Source organism: Ranitomeya variabilis, chromosome 1 (genome assembly GCF_051348905.1).
Source record: "Ranitomeya variabilis isolate aRanVar5 chromosome 1, aRanVar5.hap1, whole genome shotgun sequence".
Lineage (NCBI taxonomy): Eukaryota > Metazoa > Chordata > Amphibia > Anura > Dendrobatidae > Ranitomeya > Ranitomeya variabilis.
The window spans coordinates 315,351,055-315,358,503 of NC_135232.1; positions in this window are offsets into that span (position 1 = coordinate 315,351,055).

Sequence of the window (7,449 nt, forward strand, 5' to 3'; positions counted from 1 at the left end):
GTTTTCAAATTTGTATTTTGTGCATAAAGTTTTAAAATCAACCCAATAAACAAACATGTCAAATCTAGCATGGTTGCCAGAAAGCATACTCCAAGATTTACAATGCCTTGACAAAGTATTCATAGCCCATGGACTTTTCCACAATTTTCATGTTACATGCACAAACTTAAAGCGAGCCTGTCATCAGAATTTTGCTAAGTAAATTACAGGCATTGTCAGGTTGGCGCTGTTATACTGATTAAAACAATACCTGGGTTGAAGAAATCCATCTTGTGGTGGTTTAATCTGTATTTGTAGTTTTCAGTTAATGAGATTCTCGTGCTTTGGGGACTGTGGGTCTTTCTTTGGTGCTCTGGCTTCATCATCATTGTGGCTTAAATGACAGATCACTGAACCATCAGAGATCGACCTATTTTTAATATTGCAGTTAACATTGTGGTCTTTGAAAAAAAAAAATACCCCCAGCAAAAGTTAACTGGCGATGGAGCAGTTGCATCTATTGCTTACGGGTGGATGCTAGTGTGTATGCACCACCATTTTGCTGGAGCCTCAAAATCCTGTGTGACCAAATGGACTCCAGAAGTCATAAATAGTAAGTCGAGTCCACCTCAGTATAACTACAGCTGTTCTAGGAAGGCCTCAGGTTAGTTCGAGAACATTAAGGATGAAACAGTATCATGAAAACCAAGGAAAACACCAGGAAGGTCAGGAATAAGGTTGTAGAAAAGAGTAAAGCAGGTTTAGATTATAAAAAAAAAATAAAAAAATTTGTCAAGCTCTAAATATATCGAACAAAGTTCAATCATCCAAAAATGGAAGTAGTATGGCACAACTGCAAAACGACAAAGACATGGTTGTCCACCTAGACTGACATTCCAATCAAGGAGAAAACCAAGTAGAGAACAAGGTAGGACAGAGGTGTCAAACTGCATTCCTTGAGGGCCGCCAACAGGTCATGTTTTCAGGACTTCCTTGTATTGCACAGGTGATAATTTAATCACCTGCACAGAATGATTCCAGCACCTTGTGGAATGCTAAGGAAATCCTGAAAACATGACCTGTTGGCGGCCCTCGAGGAATGCAGTTTGACACCTCTAAGGTAGGAGACCCGAGGTCACTCTGGGGGAGCTGCAGAGATCCACAGCTCAGGTGGGAGAAGCTGTTCACAGGATAATTATTAGTTACGTACTCCATAAAATCTGGCCTTTTATGGAAGAATGGCAAGAAGAAAGCCATTTTGAAAGCAACATAGAATAGAAGTCTCATTTGCAAAAAAAAAAAAAAAAATGTTGGAGACACACACCGCTGGTACATGGAAGAACGTGCTGTGGTCAGTTGAGACCAAAGGGGAACTTTTTGGGCTAAATGCAAAAACACTGCACATGACCCTGAAACCATCATCCCTACCGTCAAACATGGCGGCAGCACCATGCTGTGGGGATGTTTTTCAACAGCAGGGACAGGGAAGCTGGTCAGAGTTGATAGGAGGATGGATGACTGTTATGACCCCAATGGCGAGGGTCTCAGAGGAACGTGGAAGTCTGCAGAATACAAAAATCCAGCTCATAGGGCAGTGGTAACTGGGTTGACCATATATCTACTCCTAACGCCAACACTAGAAGTAGCCGGGGATCATTCCTACGTTGATTCTAGATGACACGCGCCAGCCGGAGAATCTAGCTACCCCTAGTAGAGGAAAACATAGACCTTTCTTGCCTCCAGAGAAGGGGACCCCAAAGCTGGATAGAAGCCCCCCACAAATAATGACGGTGAGGTAAGAGGAAATGACAAACACAGAAATGAACCAGGTTTAGCACAGAGAGGCCCGCTTACTGATAGCAGAATAAAGAAAGGTAACTTATATGGTCAACAAAAACCCTATCAAAATCCACACTGGAAATTCAAGAACCCCCGAACCGTCTAACGGTCCGGGGGGAGAACACCAGCCCCCTTAGAGCTTCCAGCAAAGGTCAGGATATAGATTTGGAACAAGCTGGACAAAAATACAAAACCAAAACAAATAGCAAAAAGCAAAAGGCAGACTTAGCTGATATAACTGGAACCAGGATCAGTAGACAAGAGCACAGCAGACTAGCTCTGATAACTACGTTGCCAGGCATTGAACTGAAGGTCCAGGGAGCTTATATAGCAACACCCCTAACTAACGACCCAGGTGCGGATAAAAGGAATGACAGAAAAACCAGAGTCAAAAAACTAGTAACCACTAGAGGGAGCAAAAAGCAAATTCACAACAGTACCCCCCCCTTAGTGAGGGGTCACCGAACCCTCACCACGACCACCAGGGCGATCAGGACGAGCGGCATGAAAGGCACGAACTAAATCGGCCGCATGAACATCAGAGGCGACCACCCAGGAATTATCCTCCTGACCATAGCCCTTCCACTTGACCAGGTACTGAAGCCTCCGCCTGGAGAGGCGAGAATCCAAGATCTTCTCCACCACGTACTCCAACTCGCCCTCAACCAACACCGGAGCAGGAGGCTCAGCAGAAGGAACTACAGGCACCATGTACCGCCGCAACAAGGACCTATGAAATACATTGTGAATAGCAAACGACACAGGAAGATCCAGACGAAAAGATACAGGATTAAGGATTTCCAATATCTTGTAAGGCCCAATAAAACGAGGTTTAAATTTGGGAGAGGAGACCTTCATAGGAACAAAGCGGGAAGAAAGCCATACCAAATCCCCAACGCGTAGTCGGGGACCCACACCGCGGCGGCGGTTGGCAAAGCGCTGAGCCTTCTCCTGTGACAACTTCAAATTGTCCACCACATGATTCCAGATCTGCTGCAACCTATCCACCACAGAATCCACCCCAGGACAGTCAGAAGGCTCCACATGCCCCGAAGAAAAGCGAGGATGGAAACCAGAGTTGCAGAAAAAAGGCGAAACCAAGGTGGCGGAACTAGCCCGATTATTAAGGGCAAACTCAGCCAACGGCAAGAATGTCACCCAATCGTCCTGATCAGCAGAGACAAAACACCTCAAATAAGCCTCCAAAGTCTGATTGGTTCGCTCCGTCTGTCCATTAGTCTGAGGATGGAAAGCAGACGAAAACGACAAATCAATGCCCATCCTACTACAAAAGGATCGCCAGAACCTGGAAACGAACTGGGATCCTCTGTCTGACACAATATTCTCAGGGATGCCGTGCAAACGAACCACGTTCTGGAAAAACACAGGAACCAGATCGGAAGAGGAAGGCAGCTTAGGCAAAGGAACCAAATGGACCATCTTGGAGAAGCGATCACATATCACCCAGATAACGGACATGCCCTGAGATAGCGGAAGATCAGAAATGAAATCCATGGAGATATGTGTCCAAGGTCTCTTCGGGACAGGCAAGGGCAAGAGCAAACCGCTGGCACGAGAACAGCAAGGCTTAGCTCGAGCACAAGTCCCACAGGACTGCACAAATGACCGCACATCCCTTGACAAGGAAGGCCACCAAAAGGACCTGGCCACCAGATCTCTGGTGCCAAAGATTCCCGGGTGACCTGCCAACACCGAGGAATGAACCTCGGAAATGACTCTGCTGGTCCACTTATCCGGGACAAACAGTCTGTCAGGTGGACAAGACTCAGGCCTATCAGCCTGAAATCTCTGCAACACACGTCGCAGATCCGGAGAAATAGCTGACAAGATAACTCCATCTTTAAGAATACCAACAGGATCCGCGACTCCAGGAGCATCAGGCACAAAGCTCCTAGAAAGAGCATCGGCCTTCACATTCTTTGAACCTGGTAAATACGAGACAACAAAATCAAAGCGGGAGAAAAACAATGACCAGCGGGCCTGTCTCGGATTAAGGCGTTTAGCAGACTCGAGATACATCAGATTTTTGTGATCAGTCAAGACCACCACACGATGCTTAGCACCCTCGAGCCAATGACGCCACTCCTCAAATGCCCATTTCATGGCCAACAACTCCCGATTGCCCACATCATAATTTCGCTCGGCAGGCGAAAACTTCCTAGAGAAAAAGGCACAAGGTTTCATAACAGAGCAACCAGGGCCTCTCTGCGACAAAACGGCCCCTGCCCCAATCTCCGAAGCATCCACCTCAACCTGAAAGGGAAGTGAGACGTCAGGCTGGCACAAAACAGGCGCCGAAGTAAACCGGCGTTTCAACTCCTGGAAAGCCTCCACGGCAGCAGGAGCCTGGTTAGCTACATCGGAGCCCTTCTTGGTCATATCCGTCAAAGGTTTCACAATGCTAGAAAAATTAGCGATAAAACGACGGTAGAAGTTAGCGAAGCCCAAGATTTCTGAAGACTCTTAACTGACGAGGGCTGAGTCCAATCAAGAATAGCTCGGACCTTGACTGGGTCCATCTCCACAGCAGAAGGGGAAAAAATGAACCCCAAAAAGGGAACCTTCTGTACACCAAAGAGACACTTTGAGCCCTTGACAAACAAAGAATTTTCACGCAAAATTTTAAAGACCAACCTGACCTGCTCCACATGCGAATCCCAATTATCAGAAAAAACCAAAATATCATCCAGATAAACAATCAAAAATTTATCCAGATACTTCCGGAAAATGTCATGCATAAAGGACTGAAAAACTGAAGGCGCATTGGAGAGCCCAAAAGGCATCACCAAGTACTCAAAATGACCTTCGGGCGTATTGAATGCGGTTTTCCATTCATCACCTTGCTTAATGCGCACAAGGTTGTACGCACCACGAAGGTCTATCTTGGTGAACCACTTGGCACCCTTAATCCGGGCAAACAAGTCAAACAACAGCGGTAAAGGATACTGAAATTTGACAGTGATCTTATTTAAAAGCCGATAATCAATACAAGGTCTCAAAGATCCGTCCTTTTTTGCCACAAAAAAGAATCCCGCACCAAGAGGGGAAGAAGACGGACGAATATGTCCTTTCTCCAGAGACTCCTTGATATATGAACGCATAGCGGTATGTTCAGGTACCGACAGATTAAACAGTCTTCCCTTAGGAAATTTACTGCCTGGGATCAAATCTATAGCACAGTCACAGTCCCTATGAGGAGGCAGTGCACTGGACTCAGACTCACTGAAGACATCCTGATAATCAGACAAATACTCCGGAACTTCCGAAGGCGTAGAAGAAGCAATAGACACAGGCAGGGAATCCCCATGAATACCACGACAGCCCCAACTTGAGACTGACATAGCCTTCCAGTCCAGGACTGGATTATGGGTCTGTAACCATGGCAGCCCTAAAACAACCAAATCATGCATTTTATGTAAAACCAGGAAACGTATCACCTTGCGGTGTTCAGGAGTCATGCACATGGTAACCTGTGTCCAATACTGCGGTTTATTTGCTGCCAATGGTGTAGCATCAATACCCCTAAGAGGAATAGGATTTTCTAATGGTTCAAGAGTAAAACCACAGCGCTTAGCAAATGAGAGATCCATGAGACTCAGGGCAGCACCTGAATCTACAAACGCCATGACAGGATAAGATGACAGTGAGCAAATCAAAGTTACAGACAGAATAAATTTAGGTTGCAAATTACCAACGGTGACAGGACTAACAACCTTAGCTATACGTTTAGAGCATGCTGAGATAACATGTGTAGAATCACCACAGTAGTAGCACAAGCCATTCCGGCGTCTATGAATTTTCCGCTCATTTCTAGTCAGGATTCTATCACATTGCATTAAATCAGGTGTCTGTTCAGACAACACCATGAGGGAATTTGCGGTTTTTCTATCACATTGCACCGAATTAGGTGTCTGTTCAGACAACACCATGAGGGAATTTGCGGTTTTGCGCTCCCGCAACCGCCGGTCAATTTGAATAGCCAGTGCCATAGTATCATTCAGACCTGTGGGAATGGGAAAACCCACCATAACATTCTTAATGGCTTCAGAAAGGCAATTTCTAAAATTAGCGGCCAGTGCACACTCGTTCCAATGTGTCAGCACGGACCATTTCCGAAATTTTTGGCAATACACTTCAGCCTCGTCCTGCCCCTGAGACATAGCCAGCAAGGCCTTTTCTGCCTGAATCTCAAGATTGGGTTCCTCATAAAGTAAACCGAGCGCCAGAAAAAACGCATCAAGATCAGCCAATGCCGGATCTCCTGGCGCCAGCGAAAAAGCCCAATCCTGAGGGTCGCCCCGTAAGAACGAAATAACAATTTTTACTTGCTGAGCAGAATCTCCAGATGAACAGGGTCTCAGGGACAAAAACAATTTACAATTATTCACGAAATTCCTAAACTTAAACCTGTCTCCGGAAAACAGTTCAGGAATCGGTATTTTAGGTTCTGACCTAGGATTTCTGATAACATAGTCTTGTATGCCCTGCACACGAGTAGCCAGCTGGTCCACACTTGTAATCAAGGTCTGGACATTCATGTCTGCAGCAAGCATAGCCACTCTGAGGTAAAGGGGAAAAAGAAAAAAAAAAAAACTCAGAATCTTCTTTCTTATAATCCCTCTTCTGCAATGCATTAAACATTTAATATTGGCCTGGCAAACTGTTATGACCCCAATGGCGAGGGTCTCAGAGGAACGTGGAAGTCTGCAGAATACAAAAATCCAGCTCATAGGGCAGTGGTAACTGGGTTGACCATATATCTACTCCTAACGCCAACACTAGAAGTAGCCGGGGATCATTCCTACGTTGATTCTAGATGACACGCGCCAGCCGGAGAATCTAGCTACCCCTAGTAGAGGAAAACATAGACCTTTCTTGCCTCCAGAGAAGGGGACCCCAAAGCTGGATAGAAGCCCCCACAAATAATGACGGTGAGGTAAGAGGAAATGACAAACACAGAAATGAACCAGGTTTAGCACAGAGAGGCCCGCTTACTGATAGCAGAATAAAGAAAGGTAACTTATATGGTCAACAAAAACCCTATCAAAATCCACACTGGAAATTCAAGAACCCCCGAACCGTCTAACGGTCCGGGGGGAGAACACCAGCCCCCTTAGAGCTTCCAGCAAAGGTCAGGATATAGATTTGGAACAAGCTGGACAAAAATACAAAACCAAAAAATAGCAAAAGGCAGACTTAGCTGATATAACTGGAACCAGGATCAGTAGACAAGAGCACAGCAGACTAGCTCTGATAACTACGTTGCCAGGCATTGAACTGAAGGTCCAGGGAGCTTATATAGCAACACCCCTAACTAACGACCCAGGTGCGGATAAAAGGAATGACAGAAAAACCAGAGTCAAAAAACTAGTAACCACTAGAGGGAGCAAAAAGCAAATTCACAACAGATGACGCTAAATACAGGGCAATGTTGGAGGAAAACTTGTCAGAGGCAGAAAAAGATTTGAGATCGGGGTGTAGGTTCACCTTCAAGCAGAACAATGACACTAAACATACTTCCAGAGCTACAATGGAAATTGTTTAGATCAGAAGTGCACATTTTTTTTGGTTAAAGGCCACAGTGCACCAATCTCAAGGGCAGCAAACTAA